Here is a 26,391-nt window from a genome sequence, read left to right as displayed (position 1 = left end):
CCTTTTTATCTTGCTTCTGAATTGCAGCTAAGGCCCCAAGCTGAGGACAAAAGACTTCTGAGTAACTGATTTTCTATATTTGGATTGCTATGAATAATCTACTAGCCACTGGGGTCAGAAACCTGCCTGCAGAGACTGCTCAGAGGAACCATTCCTGAAGAACTGGGATCCCCCACCCCACCCCAATATGAGAATAGGACTCAGCGAGCAGAAGTGCAGAGTCGTACTGAGAAACGATTCCCTCCCTCACAAACCTCTCTTCGTTCTCCAAAGAACCACTTGTAAAGTATGGGGTACTTTACAGTTGGGAGAGTGGACACTTCATTGCCTAGTTGCGCATTGCCTTATCCATGGACTTGCTGATCTGCTGTTTTGTGCTGGAGCAAGGCTAAAGGGAGTTGAGAGTAAGAGTGGGAAGCAGAGGACACTGTTCAATCTGTTTAATATGGTCACTTCAGAGAATAGCTGTGCTGGACTTATTTTTCCATTGTCCTGATCAAGCCAGGAGGTGTAAAGGGACCTCAGCAGTGGTAGAGGGTGGATGGTTACTGTCTAGATCAGATAAATGTCCCTGCAGGATATTCTGAAGAGCCCATTTAATTACTCACGAGGGAGCCAGCAGCTGCATGCCTGCCACATGCAGGAGCAGTCAGTGTCAGCCAGAGAAGCAACAGCAAACAACGAGAGGACTGTGACTTCAACCAGTTAAGCAAGGGGATGATTCTCCTTCCTGCTTCCAGTTCTCAAGTCATGGGCTCCTGGAAGAAGTAGTGAGGGGCAGAAGGTTTATCTGAGCAAGAGAGTGCTTCATTTCTCCATTCTAAGCAGCAGAGAGTGTGGGTTGAACTACAGGGAAAAAAAAACTTCAAATTGATTTTGAGTCTGAAATCTTCAGAATAACAAAAAGGGCTTCCCCGATGGTGCAGTGGTTGAGAGTCCGCCTGCCGATGCAGGGGGCACGGGTTCGTGCCGGGAAGATCCCACATGCCGCGGAGCTGCTGGGCCCGTGAGCCATGGCCGCTGAGCCTGCACATCCGGAGCCTGTGCGTCCGGAGCCTGTGCTCCGCAACGGGAGAGGCCACAACAGTGAGAGGCCCGCATACTGCAAAAAAAGCAAAAAAACCCCAAAAATAATATAAGATTGAGTTGTAATTTTCTGAAGTCTCGAGTTCTAAAAACAGAAAGCATCTAAAAAGTTATAGATTGGGACCAAGTTGTTGTTTAAGGATCCCTAATATATCAGTTAGGATTTGCAGCATAATAAATCATTATAAAACTTAGTGGTTTAAAACAATAACCATTTATTATTTCTCAGAAACCTACAAATTGGCTGGACAGTTCTGCTGATCTGTGGCAGGCTCAGTTGATCTCCATAGGGCTTACTTACATATCTACAATCCAGCCCAGTATTGGCTGGGAGCTGGCTAGTCTAAGAGGGCCTCATCTAAGAGGGGTGATTCAGCCTGCTTTCGTGTTCCAGCAGGCTAGCCTGAGCCTGTTCTCATAGCAGTGGTTAGGGTCCAAAGGAAGAAAGTAGAAACACTCAAGCACTCTTTCAGACCTTTACTTGAGCTTTTCTTGGGGGGCCAAGCTCAGAGTCAGTGTGGAAAGGCACTACCAAAGGACAAGATATAGGGAGGTGTGAAAAATTGGGGTCACTAATGCAATCAATCTGCCACACCTATCAGGTGGGAAAGGAGGTTCCACACAGGAAAGCTAAGAGCAGTTATTGGAAAAAATAAATCCATTTCATATTTCTGCCCTGAGGAGTAGACCCCTTAATCACAGGTTACAATTGATTTGGACTACATAGGCTCTTAAAACAGAGACTGTTTGTTCTATATATTCTTTCTAGTATGAATTTACCCCAGAAGTCATTGTTTAAAGATCCTGGTGTTTTAATTTGGGGGTCACACTGAATTTGAATATATATAATCTTCATAATATATCAATAGATAGTATCTAAATTTTATGTATCGGGGAAAGCTATATACAGAAAACTTGGAATTTGGAGATGAATGGCAGAAGATATAGCAAGGAAAGTTACAAGAGGTTGCCTCTGGGTAGGCTGAACAAAATATGGGGAGATGTAAGAAAGGGGCTGCTGATTTTTGTTATAACTGCATTCTAGTGCAGTTTGACTTTTTAAATTATGTACTAAATTACTTTGATTAAAATCAGTAAAAGTTTTTTTCTATAGAGGAAAGTCTATTTTCAAAGCACCATCACTGTGCTGTTATTTACGTATAATACCTCATTTAATTTAATCCTTACAATGTCTCTATGAGTTAGCTGTTATATCTACTTCAGATGAAGCATGTGGGACTAGAGAAATTAAGTGACTTGTCCAAGGTTACCTGGTCTTTATGTAAGAGGCAGGGTCAAGATTGGAACCAACGTGTGTCTGCTTTCAAAGACTGTGGACTTAACCCCTAACTTGTAGTTTAATATTGAATCCATCTACTTAGAAGCTGAAGTTTAATTTTCCCTATACCAGAGACCCATGCTATTTTGTAGCCAACACAAAAGAACTGGAATATATGTATTTTTTTCCTGCTATCGAATTTTAGTTGCTTCTTAACAGCATCTAGGCTTGAAATGGAAAAATAGCAATTGAGTAAATTCTTCCAGTGGGAGTATGATGAATATCCAGCATGTATAAATTTGCTCTGAGGAAAAAACATTTATTTTTATTTAATAATTTGAGTATTATATTAGATGCTTAGATTTTAGATATTGGATTATAATAACACCTATATTTAGATTTTTCTTGAAAGGTGTATTTATAGTATAAGAAAAGCATTTATAATTAGGAGTTTGATTAAGATGAACTGTTCTGTTTTCATGAATTTTCCAAGTTATCAATATCCAGCTGTATTATCTTTAGGTGTTAAATTTGGTACAAACTTCATATACTAATTGCCCTTAACAGTTGCTGTAGATAATTATTGCAAAATGTCATTGAAAAGACAGATTTAATATATTAGTTTTGTGCCCATGGTGATTTAAAGATTAGAATATGTTAAATAAACTGTGTCAGAAATTATAAATAAACTAAAATGAGTAAAATTATCCTTAAATTGCTAGACAAGTCTTCACATTTAATGTTACATTAATGAGTTTTGTACAGAGACTGTTTAGAATAAAATCCCTTTTTCATCAGATGTTGCACATATGCCTTCACTGTTTGTTTTTCTTCAAAGTAAAACTTAATGAAACAGCTAATAAAACCCAATTTTACTCCTGATCCTCAAAAGAAGCAAGCCCTTGAAGTGTGTCCACTGTTTATTCTTTTGCACTGGTTTTTGCTACTTTGCAGCATGTAAATTTTCCAGTAATAGAAAACAGTCAAAGACCATTAAACCGTTTCTTCCAAGTCTTATAAACCCAGCGTTTATTTCTTATTTGTAAAGCAGTTGCACAATGGAAACATGCTTTGCACACATACAGAGAAGTTTGGTCTCAGATCTTCATGTTCACCTCCTGATGACTTCAGGAGGGTATAGTGCATGTGCATTTAAATGGATCTTTATTATGTAAATAATCAAGAACCATAATAGGGATTTTAACTACTCTAAAAAAATGAGAGGTTTCAAAATGAAAGGTGTATATGAGACACCTAGACTGTGTTACTCTCATAAACCTGAAAGTGTATTCAACTGGTGAATGGCTTATGAAAAAGGATCATCTTGCATGAATTAGAAATCTATAGATGGCAAATGTGTGTATACCCCAAGTAGCTTTTTCACTAACCATAGCATATGGCATCCTCTATCTTCCTGCTTCTTTATGGAGAGGATTGTTTGGTGATAGGATGGAGGTAGATATTTGGGTTGGGATGAGAGAGCAGTGCTACTCAGTGTGGTCCTAGATTGGCACCAATGCAAGGAGATAAGTAAAGAAATTGAAAACAAGTACTTAGAAACTTGTTAGTAATTTGACAGAGTAATTTTATGTCTGTCAAATATAAATTAAAAAAAGATACTGACAATGGGGGAGGCTATGCATGTGTGGAGGCAGGGGATATATGGGATATCTCTGTACCTTCCTATCAAATTTGCTGTGAACCTAAAACTACTCTAAAAAAAGTTCTTTTTTTTTTTTTTAATTGGGGCTTGTATTTTGTATGTTTTGGATTTTTTAATTTAATTTTTATTTTTTTCTAGTAATCCATTTTTAGTGTTTTTCACAAAAGTATGTCTATGACAGATTGGAAATAAAAATCCTGATATTTCGCCACAGATGGCTTGAAAAGCATTTGGTCTAAGATGAGATTTTCAAATGTTGATTTATGTCCTTTTGCCCCATTACATAACATTAGATATTAAAATTTGAATAAAAAGGAAAGACCATCATTTATAATTCCCATACCCTAACAGAACAGCTTGATGGTATTGAATGGTTAATGAGCTAAGGGCTGGATAGTAGAACCTGAAGTGGAGATATTCTGATTCCCATTAAGTGCAGGTCCATATGCTCTAGTGACCACTGAGTGAGAGTTGGTGTTGACATTCTCATAAGAAAATCTCATAAGAAAAGCCTGACTAGGATCTTGTGTCCAAATGGAAGTGGGCCATTGCCAAATAGATATTTTTTAAAATGAGGGTAGGTTTTAGGTGGAGGAAAGGAAAGAACAGAGAAAGCTGAATTACGTACTTTGTGGCACTTTTGAAGGATCAGGAATTTTGGACCACAATGGGACATTATGTGGGCCTTGACAACAAAGGGGAAGTAGAAATGGGAGAGCATCAGTTGACAAATTTCATTTACTTTTCAGTTTTACCTAGCGTATCTAAGTGCTACTAAAAATCATCACAAGGCATGCCTCTTTGGTATGCATTTTATTCATTGCTGATACATGGACAAGCAATCAGAGTATAAAGCTGAGATTTATATGTTTTATAACCTCAAGTCATAAAAATGTTCATAAGTCATAGAAATAGAGGTTTACAGTTAGGAGGTCATATAATTCACCTTGTTCTGAATACTGCTTCTACTAAGGCTGCTTATGATGCATTAGTTTTTTTGTAGCCACTCTATGGGTTCTGCCCTTGAGGGTGGGGTGTGCCGGAAGGGAGATATCCTGGGCGTAGCATGCAAGAAGCACAGGTCTCAAGCCCTGGTTGAGCTGGAATGAGACTTACCCAGAGGATTGTCCAAGAATATGCTGAGCTTGGGAGAGAGATAAGCTGATCCAGGAGAAAGCTGAAAGTTGACTACTGGATCAGAGCTTCCTAATTGCCATGCCATGCACATTGCTGTGCCACACTGCTGTGCCGTGAACAGGCTACAAGGGGCCTCAAGATACTGTGGTCATAATTCATTAACAGTGTTTTGTACCAGCATTCAGAAATTTATAGTAGTTGAAATGATATTTGAATATTATTTGAATGGCTCCCTATGTAAGCTAAATTCAGTAATTATTTTGGACCGAAAAGCTCTAGGTGTGGTACTTGTGGCCTGGAGTTTCTCTGTAGTATCCACGTCACATTGCACCTACCCTTGACATTAGACCTTGAATCATTCCAGTATGTCTGATTACACACTTGTGATATACTTATTAGTAAGCTTTTTTTATTCTTAAAATTGTGATAAAATATATACAAGAAAAAATATATGTAAAACATAAAGTATACCATTTTAAGCATTTAAATTAAAATATTTTAAAATTATGGGAAAAATACATAAGATTTACCATCTTAACCCATTTTTAAGTGGTTCAGTTCAGTAGTACAGTTTAGTAGTATTCACTACATTCATATTGTTATACAGCCATTACTAGCACCCTTCTCCAGAAGTTTTTCATCTTAGTAAACTGAAACTCTTTACTCACAAAACAACTCCTTCCGCCCAGTCCAGGCAACCACCGTTGCACTTTCTGTTTCTATGAACTTGACTGCTACCTCATATAAGTGGAATCATATATTTGTCCTTTGCAACTGGTTTATTCTACTTAGCATAATGGCTTCAAGGTTCATTCATATTATAGAATGTATCATAATTTCCTTCCTTCTTAAGGCTGAATAATATTCTATTGTATATATATTACATTTTATTTATTCATTCATCTTTTGATGGATATTTGGGTTGCTTTCATCTTTTAAAATTTTGTTTTTTAAGGCATGTAAAATATTTGTATTTTAATTTCAATTTAATTTTGCTATCACCATCATCATTTTATAATTTTTCTGACAGAACTTATGTATGATTGTTTTTATTACTTTTATTATCATTTTCTGATACTAAGTTTTGCTAAATAAAACATTGAATTTTGTTGCCTTTTGATTTATTTACTTACTTATAGTTAGTTTTTGCTTTTGGTGTTAACAATTAGCCAAAGTCACATTCTTGTTAGAATTTTGTAATGAATTATTGTTTTTGGAAATTATTTGTTTCTAAAAATCAAATAATCATTGAATGTAATTTAATTAAGTTGATTAGTTAAAAGCCTTTCTAGTTTCAGGAAATAAATTGTCAAAATATTTTAATCATATATCTACCAGTTTATGCATTATATATATTCTGTGAATATTTCAAAGTTTTAATTTTTGGAGTGATAAATGACTATTTGTTTGAATTTTCATGAAATTTGTTTTTAAAACATTTTAATGAACACAGATTTCTCGTTCCTGTAAACAGGTTCTATGTGGTTGTAAAAGCCTATTGGCCCTATTCTTCATATTTAATAAATATTTAAATTTTACAGATATTGTACTTACTTTTCAATCTTAATGGATAACTTTTTATTAGAACTGGACAGCCATCAGTTTCATAAAGAAACACAGTATCAAAAGAAGTTGAAGTCACTAGTTAGGTAATGAAATGAGAATCATCTCAAACTTTGATGTACGTGCCTGTGACTTTTTTCCCCTTAGCCTAAATGCCTTCCTGGCAGGAGAAGTTATCAGATGAAGACACAGTACCAAGCAAACTGCACTGGCACCTCATCCCCAACTATTTCAGTTTATTTAGATTAAGCTAAATAAACCAGTTACATGGTCACATCATTAAAAGCTGAAGCCAAACTGCCTCCCACAAGGATGGAAGCCCTCATTTTACCAGCCAGGCTAGAAACTTAGGCCAGTAAAGCAAAAGAGATGGAGAAGGTGGCACTCTCAAATAATACTTGTAAATGTATTGATGATATGTCAGATGGCATAAAGACAAAATTAATCCAGATTATTATTAAATCAAACAAGCTTTTATTTCACAGTGGTGAATCTACACATGTTAGAAACTGCCAAATTCTGGCAAAGGTAGAATTCCTAAAGAGAAACGCTAGGAGGAATATTGGTTCTCTGTAAAGAAGTACCAAAACAAATTACCAGGGATGAAATATTGAAGGCGGTAAATTCATACCTTGAAATAAATAAGGTATTATGGAAACATGCTTGAATTTGTATTACTGGTAGAGTGACTGCATTGACAGGACGGCATAACGGCTACACATCAAGAGTCGTGAAAACACTGAGATTCAAATAATACGATGTTTTATTCACAGAGAAACTCTGTTGTGTAAAAGTTTGCCTGTATATGAATTTCACATAGTCTCATATATCAAAGTGGAGAATCTAATGTAACTGAAGCTGCTTCACTCACATTTGTTTTTGGCTTCATGTGAAGAAATGGGATTGGAATACAACTTTCCACTGAAGGGCAGAGGATGTCCAACAAAGAGTTTTGTCAAAAGTTTATGAAAGAATTAGAAGTTGTTTTGGTAAGCAATTCTTACTTTGAAGATTTGTTAAAAAGTAGTTACTTGGCTTTAAAAAATAGCTTAGGACTTCCCTGGTGGCGCAGTGGTTAAGAATCCGCCTGCCAACGCAGGGGACAAGGGTTCGAGCCCTGGGCTGGGAAGACCCCACATGCCGTGGAGCAACTAAGCCCATGCGCCACAACTACTGAGCCTGTGCTCTAGAGCCCTCGAGCCACAACTACTGAAGCCCGCACGCCTAGAGCCCATGCTCCACAACAAGGGAAGCCACCACAATGAGAAGCTTGCACACCACAACGAAGAGTAGCCCCAGCTCGCCACAACTAGAGAAAGCCCACGTGCAGCAATGAAGACCCAATGCAGCCAAAATAAATAAATATATTAAAAAAAAAAGCTTAGAGAATTCCTTGGTGGTCCAGTGGTTAGGACTCTGTACTCTCACTAGCCACGCGGTGTAGCAAAAAAAAAAAAAAAAAAAAAAAACTTAATTAGCCGAATGAATGAACCTAATTAATAGAAAATTGCCAGGACCTCATGATAATGTATTCACATGTACTGATAAAATTTATGGATTCAAGTCAAAAATTCAGCCTTGGAAATAAGGAGTTAAAAAAGATTCACTTGTGGTATTTAGTCGGTGTCACAGTTTGAATAGTAAAGAATGATTATTAAGACAAGTAGAGCAACATCTTGTATACTTAAGGAAGAGCTGCTTCACTGGTTAAAGTAGCTTTTCAGTTGTATTTAAATTTATTCATACTATCATAAGAAATTTTCACATTTCATTTGTTGATGAAAGTAAAGGAAAATCTATTTGTTTTACTGAATGATGGCACTTTTGAAGTACAGTTTAGATTTGAATTATCCAAGTTGTGGTTAGTGATGAGAAAGGAGTTTCCATCATTTGGAGAAAAGTGATAAATACTCCTTGTTGTAGAGACAGAAAGTAGATTAGCCTGGGGCTGGGAGTAGGAATGGGAATTGACTGTAATAATTGTATAGTATAAAGAAAATATATTTAGGATTTTTTTCACCAGCTTTCATATAGACACCACCAAATACCCTACAGTTTACTCCATTATACTGCTGTTCAAATATGAATTTTTATGTGTCATGATGTGAAAAGGGTTAGGAAGCACTGGACTGAATCATATGACAATCTGGAAGGCTGAGGCAGGAATGCTAACTGTGATGGGTCCCAAATTCAATAACTAAGAGATATCAGAAAATGGAGTAAAAAGCAAGGACTGGGACAGGATAAAATTTCAGAAAATATATTTACCAACTGGGCATGTGTGGTGTCTTATATCTTACTGATATGGGGGATAAGGGCCAGCGGTAGTGGGATGCATAGATGGCAGGAGGGTGATGAACCAGACTAAGCTGGATTAAGCCAGATAGCTGTACAGATGGTTTCTGAACTCAGTCAGTGTGGTTTTCAAGTCTGTGTGCTTGACTCCATGCCATACTGCTTCTCAAGTCTGTAGTAATACTAACCACCCATCTCCTTCTAAACTCCCACCCCTGGTCTCAGGCAGATTGTTCTTATGGCTTGGGCCTTCTCCTGTAGAGAATGTGGCCTACAGTGGATGCTATAGTAGGACCTCCTCCTAGACTGTGACTTGGATGTTGCTGGGTCCCACTTCAGTTGCTTGTTTGGGGGAAAGCTAAAGAATATAGTCTGATCTTAAAATGTTATCAGAACATTTACTCTGCAGCAGCCCATCATTTATGTGCTGTGCCGTAGAATATGGTGGCCACTAGCCACATGTGGCTATTCAAGTTGAAATTTAAATTAAGTAAAGTTAAATAAAATGAAAAATGTGGTTTCCTGGTTGCACTTGCTGCATTTTAAGTGGCTACTGCCTACCATTTTGGACAAAACAAAAAACATTACCGTCATCGCTGCTGGTTTTGTTGGACAATAGCATTCTCACTGGTCCCCTTCTTCTCATCTGCTCCATCAGAAGTGAGAGCTCAATTCCTATTGGCTTCTAACTCCTCAGGCTGCCTTACTTCAGTGGCTGGCCCCACTATTTCTGTCTTTCCTCATATTGTGAAAGACAGTGATACCAGAAAATAATAAATTTCTGTGGTCATTAATTGCTGGTTCATACAAGATTTACTTTCTTAAAACAGTTCTGCAATACTGTTGACCTTGTTCTCCTTACTTTACCCTGCAAGTATAACAATTACAAACTGAGTTCTAAGAAATCCCTTCATGACAGCCTGTCACACTTTGGCTTCTATTGAACTTGAAGGCATGTATATCTTGTGGCTTAAAGGTGTGCTTTACTGTTAAGCAGAGCTCGTGTATTTGTGTAGCTGGATTTTTGAGTCTAGTTTTAGGATTTTGCTTTTATTCATGCCAAATATCATCTCATTTTTTCCTGACTGAGATTTTTTTTAAATTAAATCTTGATTTGATCATCTGATAAACCATTATTATTATTATTATTATTATTATTATTATTATTATTATTACACCTAGCTTTTATAAGCATACTTTTGTAGGCTGGCTAAAAAAAAGTCATGTCAAACTAATCTATTTCCTTTTGAGAAGGCTACCAGATTGGCAGGATGCTATAGAAGGAGTGAGTTTGGTCTCAACCAGATAATTTAGAATGTTTTCAGGGGTGGGCCGTTAGGTGAATAAGGACTGCAAAAAACATATCGAATTTGAAAAACCTGAGAATATTTAGTCTGGAGAAAAATAAACTATTTTAGATATTCAAAGGACTGTGTTGAGTGAGCACTGTTGATCAGAAGGAGAATTTATTGTTATCAGAGGAAGTTTTCAAGGTTAGCTATGAGAAATATAAAGTGTTGTTAGTATGTTCAGGGGAACACAAAGGTTCCCAAGACCTTGGAGCAGCACCACATAAGAAGGGGTAACTGCAGGATATTTCCATTCTTGCGACCACAAAAGTGAAGTGAGCCAAAAAACACAGTGGGAATTAAACGAAGTAGGGTTAAGTTTTCATTAAAGCCTGTGCTGTGCATTCACCACTCCTGGTTGCCCTGGCAACCAGGCTCCCTCACATGCTAATGACATTATAATGAGAAAAAACACATGCAAATGCAGTAAATAGTAATTAGAGGCACAGCCTTACATGGAGTAGTGAGCTCTACCTTGGAAAGGTCTGAGAAGGAGCTTGTGAAGGGTTTGTACTGAAGACAAAGAACGAAGTGATGAAAAACATTGAGTTATGTACAGAAGAGTTAAGTTGAGCCTGCATAGAGTATGCTTTAGTATTTGTCTCCTGCAAATACATGTTGTTTCTCCAAGCAGAATTTAGTCAAAGTCAGAAGTCATGCAATTGTACATCCACATTGTCTTAACAATTCTACCTGTTGGCGTCATTAAATGGAAAGAATCTTAGCTGTATTTGCTTTAGATTTGGAGCAGCTGTAGCAGCCTGCTGCTTGGAGTGCTCTCTCTGCCCACACTGGGCAGGGCTGGGCTCGCCCAGACAAGGTAGTGGAGTCAGAATATGTAGCCAAGAGTCGGTCTTGGTGAAGAGAGAGTCTTAAATGTGTTACTTCGGATGAGACAAGTAGGACCAGTGAGGGACTATATTTGGTTAATATAAGGTGACACATGCTGTCTATGTCACTGGAAATGTGTCAGGAGACACTGGGTGACTGCCTCTCTCAGGTGTGATAGGTAGGGCTTTTATTTGCCTGAATGGTTAGACTCAGAGTCTGTGAATCTGTGCTTGATTTCATTCTCTTCCCTTTATTTCATTATTCAGGCTTTTCTTTTCTGTCTTTTCTATTTTTATTGCCACAAGTCTGTCTGTGTATCTTTCTTGGAAATGGCTAGAAAATGTTACATTACCTGCTTCACATTATCCCAATTCTTTGATTTATCTTTTTTGGTGTCAGCTGAATAGAAATTGCAATAGCTTTTGAGGTCCATAAATGTTTACTGTTCTTTTCTCTTCTCTAACTTAAAAAAAAAGTTTAAAAATTTCATAAGAAATGCACGTATACTTTTGTAAAAATCTGCACTAGTATATTATTAAAAATGAAAGTAATTTAGACATATATGTCAAAATGTTTTAAGTGCCTTTCAGCTACCTCTCACCCCCCTGCCAATTCCCAGTCCCAAACTTCTCAGAGAAAACCAGTGGTAACAGTTTGGAGAGTAAACTTCAAAATCTCTTCCTATGCACACATATATATGGTTATTATATATTATAATGTACACTATTAAGACATTATTCATATCTAACACTTATTGAGGGATTACTATATACCAGACACTGATCTTTTTTGTATATTAATTCATTTAATCCTTAGAACCGCCATTTGAGGGATTTTATAGGAGAGAGGAAGGTCAGAAAAGTTAAGAAATTTGTTCACGGTAACAAGCCAAATTTATATCTGAGGAAGTCTGATTTGGAGCTCATGTTTTCTCTCATCACACTATCCTGCCTGCCCTGCAGGTAACATATATGTATATGTTTTCTTTTTCCATATATGTGGAATCAATCATTTCATATGATTGTTCTTAAAGTAGTTTTTTAACTTAATATCCAGAGGTTATTCCATATCAATAACTTCCATCTGCCAGGTGGTGTTTTTTTTTTTTTTTTTTTTTTTTGCGGTACGCGGGCTTCTCACTGCTGTGGCCTCTCCCGTTGCGGAGCACAGGCTCCGGACGCGCAGGCTCAGCGGCCATGGCTCACAGGCCCAGCCGCTCCGCGGCATGTGGGATCTTCCCAGACCGGGGCACGAACCCGCGTCCCCTGCATTGGCAGGCGGACTCGCAACCACTGCGCCACCAGGGAAGCCCAGCCAGGTTTTTTGTTTTAATTGTTATATTTTGTTCTCTTGTTCAGATGCACTATAATTTAAGCTTTCCTCTATTGATGGGCATTTAATTTTCTATGACAAATGATACTTTAATAAATGTCCATGCAAAACAATTTTTGTGTGTACTTATTCTTATTTCTGTAGAATAGATAAATAGCGTTACTGAATGAGAGGGTATGCTCACTTGACATTTTGACAGATGCTGCAAAATTGGCACAGCTATCACTCCCTTCTTGAACTCCTCCGCGCCTGAGACGCTGACCTTGTGGTTTCCTTCTACCTCTCAACTATTCTTAGTGGCTTCCTCTGCTGCTTCCTCTTCATCTCCCAATAGCTCAACTCTGGAGTGCCCCAGGGCTCAATCTTTGGACTTCTCTTCTCCAATTAGACACTTTCTCTAGGAGATCTTACCCAGCTCCTTGGCTGTAAATACTATATATGCACTGATGACTCTTGAAATTGTATTTTTAACACCTATTATATCCCTGAACTTCAGGCTTTTATATCTAGCAACTTGACATACATTTGAGTGTCCATGAGGCAGCACATTTAACTCACTTTTACTTAACCTTCCCCCTCTCCCTCACAGCCTACTTTTTCCACATATTTCCCTATTTCAGTAAATATTAGCTTCTAGTTGCTAGGGACAAGAACCTGGCGTTCCCCTTGACTTCTCTCTTTCTCTTACATCCCATGTTTAATCCATTAATAAATCCTACTAACTCTATCTTCAAAATATGTCCATAATCAACCACTTCTCACCACCTCCACTGCACCACTGTAGCCCAGGCTGCCATTATTTCTCGCCTGGCCTATTGCAATAGCTTCCTAACTAATGCCCATTAGGAATCTGGTCTCTAAACAGCAGCTACAGGGATCTTTTAAAAATGTGAGTACAATCATAACAGTCTGTGCCTCAGAATCCTCCAATGACTTCCAGTCTTTGTCAGGGTAAAATCCAAAGCTCTGATCATGACTTCCATGGCCTAAATTGTTCGCACCCCTTTCCTCTCTAGTCTTAAATTCCATCATTTTCATGCTCCTTCACTCTGCTCCAGCCATATACTATCCCTGCTGTTTCCACTATGGAGTCTAAGTGCAGCTCATTCCCACTGTCTAGTGTGTTCATAAAGGTAGCTTTATGACTTATTCCCTACTTCAGTCAGGTCATCCCTCACCTTATCAGCAAGGTCCTCCTGTCTGTCCACCCTATGTAAAATAGCATCTTCCTAACCCTATCACTTCAGTCCCCCTCACTCTAATTTATTTATTTTTATTGCACTAAAACCATCTACTGTACATATTCAGTTGTTATCTTCTCCGCCCTGCATCTGTTCCTCCAGAGTGCAAGCTGCCTGAGGGCAAGAACTTCTGTCTGTTTGGTTCACTGCTGTATTCCTAGGGCCTAGCACACCATGTTATATGAACTGAGTGCTAATATTTGTTGAATGAATAAATGAGTGAAAGAGAAAGGCAAAATTTCTCTCCTGACTGGAGCAATTTATATTCTTAAATAGTATATGAGTATGCCCATTTTCTCATACTCTCTAGACTATGAGATATTACTGATCTTTAAAAATTTTCATTCTAAAAGATGAAAAATGATATATTGTTTCAATTTGCATTTTCCTCATTACATTGGTGTTGAGCATATTTTTATATGCTTATTGGTCACTGGTATTTCTTCTAGGTATTTCTTGTTTATGCCCTTTGTCTCTTTTACTGTAGTTGTTTATCTTTGTAATAGTGATTTGTAGAAGTAAGTTATATATTACGACTATCAATCCTTCATTTCCTATATGTATTGCAAATATTTTTTCCCAGACTGTCACTTCTCTTTTAACTTTGTTAATAGTATCATTTGTCAAACAGGAGTTTTTTAATATTTAATAAATCTGCCAGTCTTTTGCTTTATGGCTTCTGGGTTGGTGTTTTGCTCAGGAAATCTTTCCTAACTTCAAATTAAGAAAATATTCTCTTATATTTTCCTCTAGACCTTTATTAGTTTATTTTTTATGTTTAGGGCTTTAATCCATCTGGAATTTATTTTAGAGATTGTGAGATGTGGTAATGTAGTTTGTTTATTTTATTTAATGGTGAACCGCTTGACTTCATTTCATTATTGACTCATCCATTCTTCCATCTGTGATCTAAATTCTCTTTTTATCATATATTAAATTCCAAAATGTAAATGTTTCTATTTCTAGACTCCATACTCTAATCCCTGATCTATTTTTCTTTTCTGTCATAATAACATAGATTTTAATTATTACTAGTGCTCTTTAGTTGGTTTCGATATCTAACAATCCTATCATTCATTGTTTTTTTAAAATTAATTACCCCATGCATTTTCTTTTAAAAGTAATTTTAGAATCATTTTACAAGTTTCATAAAAAACTTGTTGGGATTATTTTCATGTCCTACAGTACAGTTATAGAGTTTCCTTGACATAATGATAGGTATTTTCCTGTATATTTGACAATTTGTGTTCGTACCAGAAATAGTGTATTTTATCTTTATGATTTTGACTGATTATTTCTACAGTTGTAAAGTTACTGATTTTTATATGTTGATCTTTTTCCTGGCCACTCTCTGAAACTCTCTTATTTTATTACTTTTTCTGTTGATTCTCTTAGATTATTTAAACAAACAATGAAATCATTTGCCATTTTAATCTTTTTCTTTGCGAACTTTCTTCAGGCAGTGAGCTGGGACACTTGTAGAGCTTACCTTGTTTATTTCCTTTTCCTCAGAGATCACTGTCCTACACTGCCTGTGTCCAACATCTGCAAACCCCAATTTCATATATTTTTTGTTTGGTTTTCTAGTTGCCTAAGATGGAAGAGTAGATCTAGTCTCTGTTATTCTATCATGGCTAGAAGACCAGAGAAACACTTAGACGAATGCAAAAATTCTTGAAGGATACTAATCTATCGCCTTATTATATGAAATGTAAATTTAATGAATACTGGTTTTAAACTAAGATTCTGTTAGATACATGACCATCAGTTCAGCTGGTCTGTTTCTAAACCTATGGTTGGGAACACAGCATGGGGAGAACATGATTAATTCATGGAAATGAGGGAAGACTCTCTAAGATTTGTAGCATAAGTGTGGGGTGAGGTGGTGAGCTTCTACTCCTTCTCTATTGCATTGTGTCCACCCGGCTTTCACACAACTGCCTTGATGCAGAGGCAACCTGCTAATGTCAAGCTATGGGAAGCAGGAGTTCTGATGGAAGATACAGAAAGAGAGGGCATCAGTATAAGAGCTTTAAACACGCACAGGCTTGGAATGGAAATGACTATGAGGGCAGAGATTGTGACTCATTCTGGAAAATATGTCAGGAAACTTTTGTTACATCAATAAAAAAGGCTGAGTGGACAACATCCTCCCTCTCTCCTTCCTCCTCTTCACTCTTCTCTGCCAGCAGTGTGAGTTTGCCACGTTTCTGGTTTTGATCCAAGTAGTGGATATTGAATGCTCTTTTTGGCATGTAGGATGACTCCAGTAAAGTCTTCAATCTCACATTATCCAGGTCCCATGAATAAAAACAGTGAGTGTACTACTGTGCAGCCTTCTCTAAAAGCTGTCAGTACTTTCATCCCCGTTATTGGTCAAAGCCCTTTTGTTTTCCTGCAACAGCCATGATCTGGCCTAGTATCTTCAGGTTGGAACAGCTTCTGAAACACTGGCCTCCCTCAGCTGTTCTGGGCAACTACCCCTGTGTTAGGTGCAGGAGCTGTGGGACTGCCTTTCTCCCACCTCTTCCTGCCTCTTCACCTGTACTGGGCTGAATAGTGTCCCCCAAAATTCATGTCCACCCAGAACCTGTGAATGTGACTTTATTTGAAAATAGGGTCTTTGCAGATTAATCAAGTTAAGACGAGGCCATACTGGATTAGCATGTGTCCTAAATGCAATCTGACTGATGTCCTTCTAAGAAGAGGGAAATCTGGACACAGAGATACAGACACACAGGAAAGAAGGCATGTGAATACAGAGGCAGAAATGGGAATGATGTGTCTATAAGTAGGCAACAACCAGTACCTAGAAGGAGACAAGGAAAGATTCTCCCTTAGAGCCTGAAGAGAGAGCATGGCCCTGTCGATACCTTGATTTCAGACTTCTAGCTTCCAGATCTAGACCTGTGAGAGAATTAATCTTTGTTGTTTTAAGCCACCCATTTTGCTTTGTATGCACCCATGCCAGGAAGGCCTTTCTCACCTTCCTTTCCTTCTTCCCACCCGCACAGCAGGATCCTTCTCCCAGTAAAACTGCTTAAGATCAGGCATCCTTAATTTCATGAAAAAATAGGAAACTTAATAAATTATTTGTATGGCTTTGCAAGGACAGTGCTTTGAAATGAAAGTGACAATTGGCTACCCTGATAATTTGCTACTGTCTATAAAATTTCTTTCAGTTTATTTTATTAAGTACAAAATTACTTTAATACTCTTAATTTTCTTGAATAATTCCCTTATAACAGGTAATTTTATAAAAATATTATTTATGAGAGGAATAAGATTTGGAGTAACTTTAAATTTAGAAATCAAGATGGAGAAGGTCAGAACTTGGGTCATCTTTGTTTTCTTATTTTATCTATGATATTAGAAAAGCAGTGATAAACCTTTGAGAACATTTCATCTAGAGCAAACAAAATATGGTAAAATCTCTACAAACTTAAATTGAAATTAGAAACAAAGAGAGAAAAATTTTTTTTTCTATGGCAGGCCCCCATCTCCCCTCCAATCCTTATAGCATTTGTTGGCCAATCCTTGGGCACAAATAAGCAGGAATGCTCTTGGAAGCAGAACCAAATTGTTTAATATAATAAAAAGTATGAGGGTACACATGGAGGTCCCACATTTGTGAACTGAAAGTTGAAAAATCAAAATGGGCAGTTTGGAAAACCTGAAAAAAATTATTAAAAAGTGAAAGAGGGAAAAGAGAATGAAATTCCACAAAAATGCTTAATAGTGAAACAACATTGTAGAGATATCTGTTGAAAGTGTTAATAAAGAAAATGGGACCAATGTGATCTAAACTTACTTTTGATGCTTTGGCTCCAAGAAAGAGAAGGGATTTAGCATTATTTAAACTATAACCATTTTTTAAAAATTTTCATGAAATAAGCAGGCTGTGCAAGTACACATCAACAGATATGCGTGTGTGCTCATCCCTGCCCCCTCTCCCCAATAAGGTCATCAAATTGGTCCAGTAACCTCCTTTTCTGGGCTGACAAGTGGCTGATTTTCTTCTGCTCTTTATTCCCTGGGGTCACTGCACTTGCTGTGCTTTTTTTTTTTTTAATTTTTAAATTTTATTTTATTTATTTTTTTATACAGCAGGTGCTTGCTGTGCTTTGACCTGCCTTTGGGGAAGGGGAGAGCAGTGTGTTCTACTGCTCATCTAGGAAGTCGGAAGGGGTTAGAGGTAAAAAGCAGAGGGACTTGGTAGAGTCCTGTCAGGGAAAGGGAGTAGGACTATTGTAGGAAAACTAACTAAAATGAGCACAGTGCTGGGGTTCTCAATATGTCTTTATTGAATGGAATTGAAAATTGAAGGCCCTAAGTGGTGTAAAACAATGTCTACTTGAGAAGCGAAATGAAGGTATACCATAATTAGGTAGTGACCTAGGAAAGAAATATTGGCCTTATTTTGGTTTAGCAACTAGAGGGTAAGTTTAAAAAGGAGAGAAAATAAAAGTTAATATTGTATGCAAGAACATTTTATGGTTCTTAGAGTATTATTGATTGCAGAGAGTGGAAGGAAAGCACAGTATTACATTTTTCTTTCATGGATTGGATTTTTATATTTAATTAAATAACTTTTACAAGGAAAAACAGTACATGATCATTGTAAAAATTCTAATAATATATAGATATATAAAATACAGATGAAAATACTTCCTTCCCTCTCCTCCAACTCAATTCTGTAGTTTGTTTTCTATGCACATGTAAATATATGTACATTTATAACATATTTATGAAAGTGGGATCATTGTTTTGTAACTTACTTTTTCCACCTAACAGTATGTAATGGACATCTTTCTTTGTGAGCATATATAGAACTATCTCATTATTACTGATAGCTACATAGTATTCCATCATATGGATGATTTAAATTTGTTTAAAGGAACCCCTATTGGTGAAGAATAACTCAGTTATTCTCACAGTGATCCCTGTAACCTTTAACAATATATCAATACTTTTAATTCCTGATTTTTCATTTTTGGATAGTAACTATTGATTCCTGCTGTGATAGATGAGGAATTTAGAGTACTTATACTATATCCCACATTCCTTTCTGTTCCTCCTTCTGATTTTTAAATTAATTATATTATTATTTTTACATCATCAAGATTTATAATATTTAGATTCTGTTCAGGAACTATAATTAGTCCTCTGTGCTTTGTTTATAGGTTGATTAGAACTTTAAACCTAATAAGAGTCTGTAATGAGTATGCTAATGTAAACAAGAGTAACTGCTGAACTAAGTATTGTAAGAGAAGTCAGTATAACCCTCTGACACACGGCTGCCTTAGAGAGAATATTTCAAGTTAAAATCCCACAGATTCTCTTTTAGTTTCATACCATGACCATGCTAAGAAAAAGCTCTTTTAAACTGGGCAGAGCCAGAGAACCTCCAATCAAGGACCAATGGTCACCATGTTTTGTGGTTTAATTCCCAGTTAGTGAACCAATGTGTTCATTAGTCATTCACACCTTAGGTCACACAGATAAAGGCAATAATCATAATGGGTTATGTTGTGCAAATGGTGAAGCAAGGGGGTATGGGCCTCTATTGGATGCGACCACACATCCAGAAGAAGATTTAATGCTTTCCCAGAAGGACAGCCTCAGCTCCCTCAGCTGGAATTTATTATTATCTGAGGTGTATCTCCAACCCTCTCCCCCAGAAAGTATGGAGACAGTATTGGTGGACTATTCAATAAATGGCTGTGTCATGTTTAATAAACTCCAAAATACTACAAGACCGAGGAGAAGACCAAGGTCTTTTTCAAAGGTGAAATATGTTATATACCTACTTTTACTTTTGGGTTTTTGGTTTCTTGAGTTTTTGGTCTTTTGAATTTTTGCCTGAGTCAAAGGCTGGCAGTTACCCATGAATCACTTTGACTGGATCTGGTCACTCTTGATACTGACTCAGAGGCATCAGAGTCAGCCATGGTCAACACCCACACACATATTGGGAAGGTGTAGCAGTATCGGTTAGCAAGATTGGGTGGGGGTTGGGGCACGAGGAGACATTTTAATATATTCAAATTTGTGTTCTGGAGGATCTCTAAATCCTTAACAGTTACCTTCATACACCATCTAACTTTCAGGCTTTAAAAAAAATGAACAGATACTAGTTCAGTGTCTGACTTACCCAGTGTAAGCTTTGCTTTTCAGCAGCAGTTTTTCTTTTTTTTTTTTTTTTTTTTTGACCCCAAGATTAATTAGCTCTGGGCAGTTACTGGTAGTATTGGTTTGATCTCTTACAGAGGAAAGAACAACCACTTGAGATATGTGGCTTAGGTTTGGCCTGTTCCTCAGGGTTCCATTGGCCTTGAAGGTCCTGTTGTTTGTTCAGTGCCAGCAGTGACCTAGAAACTTCCTCTTGTCTTAATTCCTCCCCAGTGGCCTTGACAAGCCCTTCCTGCAGCTGATCATTATGGGCAGTTAACTTGAGTTTACATCCTATATGCAATCCTTTATTGCAAAGCAGGGCTGAAGCTCTTAGATAACCACCTAATTTTTTAGACAGCAGTGTTTTTCTAGAGTAGATTGTTAAAAGCTTATTAAAATTCAGCTACAAGAGCCCCATAGTTATTTGGATAGCTCGATTCTAACAGGCATAACATAACTGTCTGGGTGGCATAGCTTTTGACAGCTTGTAGGAAAGCAGACCTAAACATGTTCTGTTAGGAAATCCTTAGTATGCAGTCAGTACTACACTAGAAAACTTGGTTGTCTCTCTAAGGTTCTATAAGGCCTCCAGAACATTTTCTCCTGAAAAGTTCAAGTTGGAATCCATTGCAGCATTGCGCTGGCCTGGAAGCATATGTTCAAAAGGCAATCAATGAAGTATTTGTTTAACATGAAGTATTTTTTGTATATAGGCACAAAAGGGTTTGTACACTAAAAAAGTAAGTTTCCTTCCTAACCTTCCCACCCTCCTTACCCAAACCTCAGAGGTCATTACTCATACCAGTTTCTTCGGTGTCCTTTCAGATATCTTCAATGTACACAAGCATATGCGTTTATATTTAAACAAATGGTAGGATAATATACATATATACATGCTGTTCTGCATATTTTTAACTTAATGATCTATTTTGGTTATTATTCCATATGAATACTTATAGTCACTTTTTTATGACTGCATAGCATTCTATTATTTGGATATACTATAATTTATTTAACCAATCCTCACCTATGGGCATTTAGGTTATTTCCAATACTGTGCTATTAAAACAATACTTTAATACATATCATTGCATGAATTTTACTTTCTACATGTGCAATTGTATCTGCACGATAAATTCCTGGAAGTAGCATTTCTGGATGGAAGGTATGTGCATTTTAAGTTTAGATAGTTATTGTCAACTTGCTCTACAGGGAGGTTATACTAATTTAAACTACCCTGCCCTTGGCAATGTATGAGAGTGCCTGCCTGTTTTATCCACATCTTTGCCTACAGAGTGTATTTCACGCTTTCTGATCTTTGCCAATCTGATAGGTAAAAAATGGTATCACATAGTTTTAATTTGCATTTTTCTTATGGGTAAGAAATGGGTAACATTGAACATATTTTTATATGATTAAAATCCACGTATACTTCCTGTTTAGTGAACTATCTATTTATATTGTTTGCTTATTTTTCTATTGGGCTGTTCGTCTTATTGGTTTGTGAGAACTATTAATATACTGAGGAAATTAAAGCTATTTATATATTGAAAAAATTAGTCCTTTTCTATGATTTGAGCTACAGATCTTTTTTTCACATTTTAATATTTGCCTTTTGACTTTATGGTGTTAAGAATTTTTTCCATGCAGTAGAATTTATCATTATTTTACATGACTTCAAGATTTTTATTTACTTTTTAAATATCCTTTAAAAGCTTTTAGGGAATTCCTTGGTAGTCCAGTGGTTAAGACTCTTTGCTTCCACTGCAGGGGGCACGGGTTTGATCCCTGGTTGGAGAAATAAGATGCTGCAAGCCTCGCAGCCAAAAATAAATAAATAAATAAATAGATAGATAGATAAAAGAGTTTATAATCTTCCAGTGTTTTCATTGAACACATTTATGGTATTGTTTTCCTCATTTAAATCTTTATTCCTTGTTTTGGCATAAGGTGAAGGGCATTCCATGTAGATGACCTGAGGAGTTTTGACTGTGAGGAAATGTTCTCTTTTTATTAGTGGTGTCTGGGTTACATACAGCACCTGCATTTCCTATTAGTTTCTCTTCTACAGTGACATTGTGGAGCAACCCGCTTTGTGGCAGTGGGCATCAGGGCGTCCTGATGGCAGAAGTGTAGTTGGACATGGGAAGGTTTTAAGTTATGAGATTACTGGCTGTTACAGATGACCAGGTCAAGGCTGGGCAAGTTGCCAGAGAGTAGGGTTTGAGGTGGTAGTGAAGACCATACAAAAAGCAGTCTCAGCACAGTCAAAGCTCCAAGATGAGCATCCACAGAGGCAAGTTTAGTATATGGAGTGCTCCAAGTGAGCCCTGGAATTCCTGAAAGTTGGGAGCTGTTTGTGGCCTTTTCTGCTGAGGCAGCTGCAGAGTCTGTGGTTGGTTCTGTTCTCAGAGTTCAGAAGGGGACTCCAGTGAATTTAGTGCTGTCGTTGTCTACCCTGGCTTTTCATTAGAGGCTACTGGGAAGATTCTCACTTCACCAGTCTGAGGGTGGACCCCAGCAACAGCATTTTGAAAACTCCTCAGGTGATTCAGATGTGCAGCTAGGATTGAGAACCACTGTTTAATGCAGTCAGTTTGCTGTCCCGCAGGGACTGCAGTGCTCCCTGCCTCAGTGCTTCCAAATGTGCACACAAATCACCTGGGATCCTGTTAAATACAGATTCCAATTCAGAAGGTCTGAAGTGGGGCTTGGGATTCTGCATGTCTAACAAGCTCCCAGGTGACCCTGAGGCTGCTGGTCCCCAGACCACACTCTGAGTGGCTTGAGCTTGTTATTCCATGTGCAGAGCCTGGCGTATACCAGTCCGCGAGCATCAGTAAAGATCTTTCTGCCATGATCCTGCTCTCTGGCAGAACTTGCTTAGTGTAGTAGAAAGAACACAGGCCAAGAGGCTTGCCTTCTACTTCTAGCTCTGCCCCTAATTAGCTGTAAGACAAGTCTCTTAAAAGTGCTTCATTCGAATCCCAGCGGGGCCTCCAAAAAAAAAAAAAAAAAAAAAAAAAAAGAAAAAAAAAAAAAGTGCTTCAGTCCTTCACCTTCTTATCGCTAAAGCAGGAGGGTTGAACTTGGTAAGCTGTAAGGTTCCTTTTGTTCCACCTCCTCCCATGCAGGTCTGGGATGTTTTCAGACTCTGTGGGGATGAGGTTTTTATGTGGAGGACAGTCTAGATTCTACAGTAAGGACCCTGGCTTCCCTTTGCAGCCTTTTTTTCTCTAGGGATGGGGCCTAGACCCTGATCTTAGGATCAACTGGAGGAAGTAAAACTAATCAATGTTAAAAAATTAAAGGAGGTTAATGTTAAATTGTAAGTACAAAAAGAATGCAGGGAAGCTAGAGCGGAACGTCCACTGGAATTTTCAGGGGGAGGTTTGAGTTCAACTTTGTTTACTGGCCTTGATTGACTGTAGTGCCAGTTCAGAGGGCAATTTTCATATCTTTATGTTTGTTGTCTCTAAGAAAGCATCCTTCAACAGTGAAGAATAAAACATTTTTTTGCCTTAAATTAAAATGACGTGGGAGAAAGGCCTACTTCTGTGGAAGTAAATGTTTGAAATGCTATAAAACTCTCCCTTTTCTATATTTAATTTTTCAAGGCTAATCTTGACTATTAAGAGATTGATACTGAAAAGAAAATCACCATGACCAAATATAGGCTGAGTCAAAAACTCTTTTGCACCTCCCTATAGACACTAATAAATAGTATCAGAAATTGCCTAAAACAGAGATTTAAATTGCTTAAGTTATAAGTAATACTGAAAATAATGTCTCTATCTTAAAAGATACCAGATAATTTATTTAGATTTTATAACATAGGTATACAGGAATTTCTGACTCACCTCTTTGATGTCAAAGGAGGTGTATTTTGCATTGTAATTAGAGTTTTACTAAATTGTAGCTTCCCTTAGGAAGAGGTTGTATGACCAGCACTCAGGTATAGGAAATATGAAATAGAACATTTATCCTCATTTGATGAATTATACTCAGTACACACAGTTTAGCTCTGACTTTTCTTTGAATATCCTATGATTTTTTTCTCTGTTGCTAGATTATTTTTATTAAAAAAAAATTTTTTTTGGAAAAGAAGTGAAACCATCTTTATTAATAGATGATACAAATATTATAATTATAAAATAAAAAATAGTCTATAAACAAACTTAGCAAAGTTGCTGGCTACAAAGTCGCTAGATTATTTTAAAATTGCAGACTGTGAGTACTTTTTCTCAGAAACACATACAATTATGGTTTTATTGTATTTGGTAAATCTTTTATATAATCAGGTATTGATTATCATAATGAGAGTGATAATACAATACAGTAGAAAGTCTCATTTTAAACTAGTAAATGCAATATAGGTCACTTTATAAAAAGATTATTTTGGTTACAAGTGACAGAAAATCCAACTTAAGTTGGGTGAAGCAAAGAAGGGACTTTTGGGGTCCATGTAATTGAAAAATTTGAGGGTAGAGCTAGCTTCAGGTATGGTTGGTATAAATAGTGTAATCAGGATCTGGTCTCTGCATATTATGGCCTTGCTTTCCTCTGCATTGGCTTTATTCTCAGGCTCCGTTTAATCACACGATAGCTGCTGACACTGCCAGGGTTTTATCTTTCTGGTTCAAATCTAGTAGAAAAGAGAATAGCTTTCACTAGAATTTAAAACAATAATTCCATCTACAAAATGTAGAACCTTAGTGAAATAATAAAAGATGATAGTGTTCGATGCCTAATAGCTTACTTTACAGGCAGGAAGGATATTCAAAATATTTAACAACCTATGGTAGTGGTATCAACCAGTCTGAATGAGTTGGCTGCAGTCAATCAGAACTAGCGTTGATCATGACCAAACAGCAGGGCGGCCCCTGTGTGAGTCCTGGCGGGATGACAGCCTAACTAACTGGGAAGTATTATAAAGGTGCCACCAGATTTCTCAGAAAATATAGTTTCTGTATTAGTTTCCTAGGGCTGCCATAACAATGTACCACAAACTGGGTGGCCTAAAGCACAGAAATTTATTCTCTCACAGTTCTGGAAGTTGGAAGTTGGAAATCAGGGTGTCAGCAGGGCCATGCTCCCTCCAAAGTCTCTAGAGAAGAATCTTCCTGTGCCTTTTCTAGCTTCTGGGTAGTTGATGGCAATCCTTGGCATTCTTTGGCTTGTAGATGCACCACTCCAATCTTTGCCTCTTTCTTCCCATGACTTTCTCCCATGTGTCTGTCTCTGTAGCCAAATTTCCCTCTTCTTATAACTACACCAGTTATATTGGATTTAGGGTCTAGTCTATTCCAGTATGATCTCATCTTAACTTGATTACATATGCACAGACCCTATTTCCAAATAAGGTCACCAACAAAGTTCCTGGTGGACATGAAATTTGGGAGGATACAATTCAACCCAGGATAGTTACCTAATATCAAATGCTCTTACATAGTTGTCATGACACAAATTTTTAAAAATCTCAATATTAAATAGCTCACAAATACTCTAAAATTGTCTTATTTTATAGTTAAAAACTAGATATTTGAAACTTAGTAAAAGTATTTAAGTGAATTATGAATTTTTTAGTTTGGATGCTATTTTTTTTTTTTTACTACGTCAGATTAAGTAACCATGTTTTTCTTAATTATAATTATTTTAATTCTGTTAAAATATGAATGTTAGTGTGACATTTTAGTGGAGAATTAATAATATTCATTGATATGTGAGTATGTTTGTGCATGGCAAGTTATTACATTTTTACATGACTTCATTAAGTTCAAACAAGTTTTGCCTTAAAAAAAATGAAACTTACCACAATTAGATGAACATCATCCATTAGTGTATTTAACAGCAAATGTAAAAAACAGAAGAGAAATGCAACTGGTGAAGGGCTTGGAAATCAAATCTTACAACAAACATTTGAAAATGGTGGTAATTGTCTTCAACTCTGAATAATGGCTCTGTGGAAAAGAGTTTAGACTCCAGAGGGCAGAACTAGAACCAGTGAATTAAGGTTAAAGGGGAATATTTTAGTGCAATGTAGAACTAAACTTTCTCAATGAACAATGTGTCATATGCCAAAATGGAGGTGGTAGTCATGTAAGGGAGTGAAGTGCAGGTTTCTGGAAGTGCTTAGGAAGGTGCTGAATGATTACCTCTCTGGGACCTTTTAATGGAGATCTTCCCATGAACAAGAAATTGAAATAGAGGGTCCCTTCTAGCTTCAAGATGCATGTCCTCCTAAAATTTCTATTTCTGTATATGCCATGAACATCAGTATTAATTATGTGACAAGATATTTCTATAAGTTTAGATATTTTTAAACAGCTGCCAATCCATTGTGTTCTATGAATTCTATGCTTTGAAATGCTTGGGGCATAAAAGGGATTTAATCTAAGAGAAGAGGAAACATCATTAATAGGTGTGAAAAGTAGGGGATTA

At 37.1% G+C, this 26,391-nt stretch overlaps 1 protein-coding gene across 1 annotated transcript in view; it reads left to right on the top strand.

Moving 5' to 3' along the window:
• Positions 1–26,391, top strand: part of ATG10 (autophagy related 10) — a gene marked incomplete at its 3' end in the record, with an annotated part of 229,136 nt that overhangs the window by 30,521 nt on the left and 172,224 nt on the right. The gene's annotated exons all lie outside the window — the stretch shown is intronic.

Source organism: Hyperoodon ampullatus, assembly GCF_949752795.1.
Source record: "Hyperoodon ampullatus genome assembly, chromosome: 4".
Lineage (NCBI taxonomy): Eukaryota > Metazoa > Chordata > Mammalia > Artiodactyla > Ziphiidae > Hyperoodon > Hyperoodon ampullatus.
The sequence above is the reverse complement of the archived record's forward strand: the minus strand, read 5'-3'. Positions and strand labels throughout refer to the sequence as shown.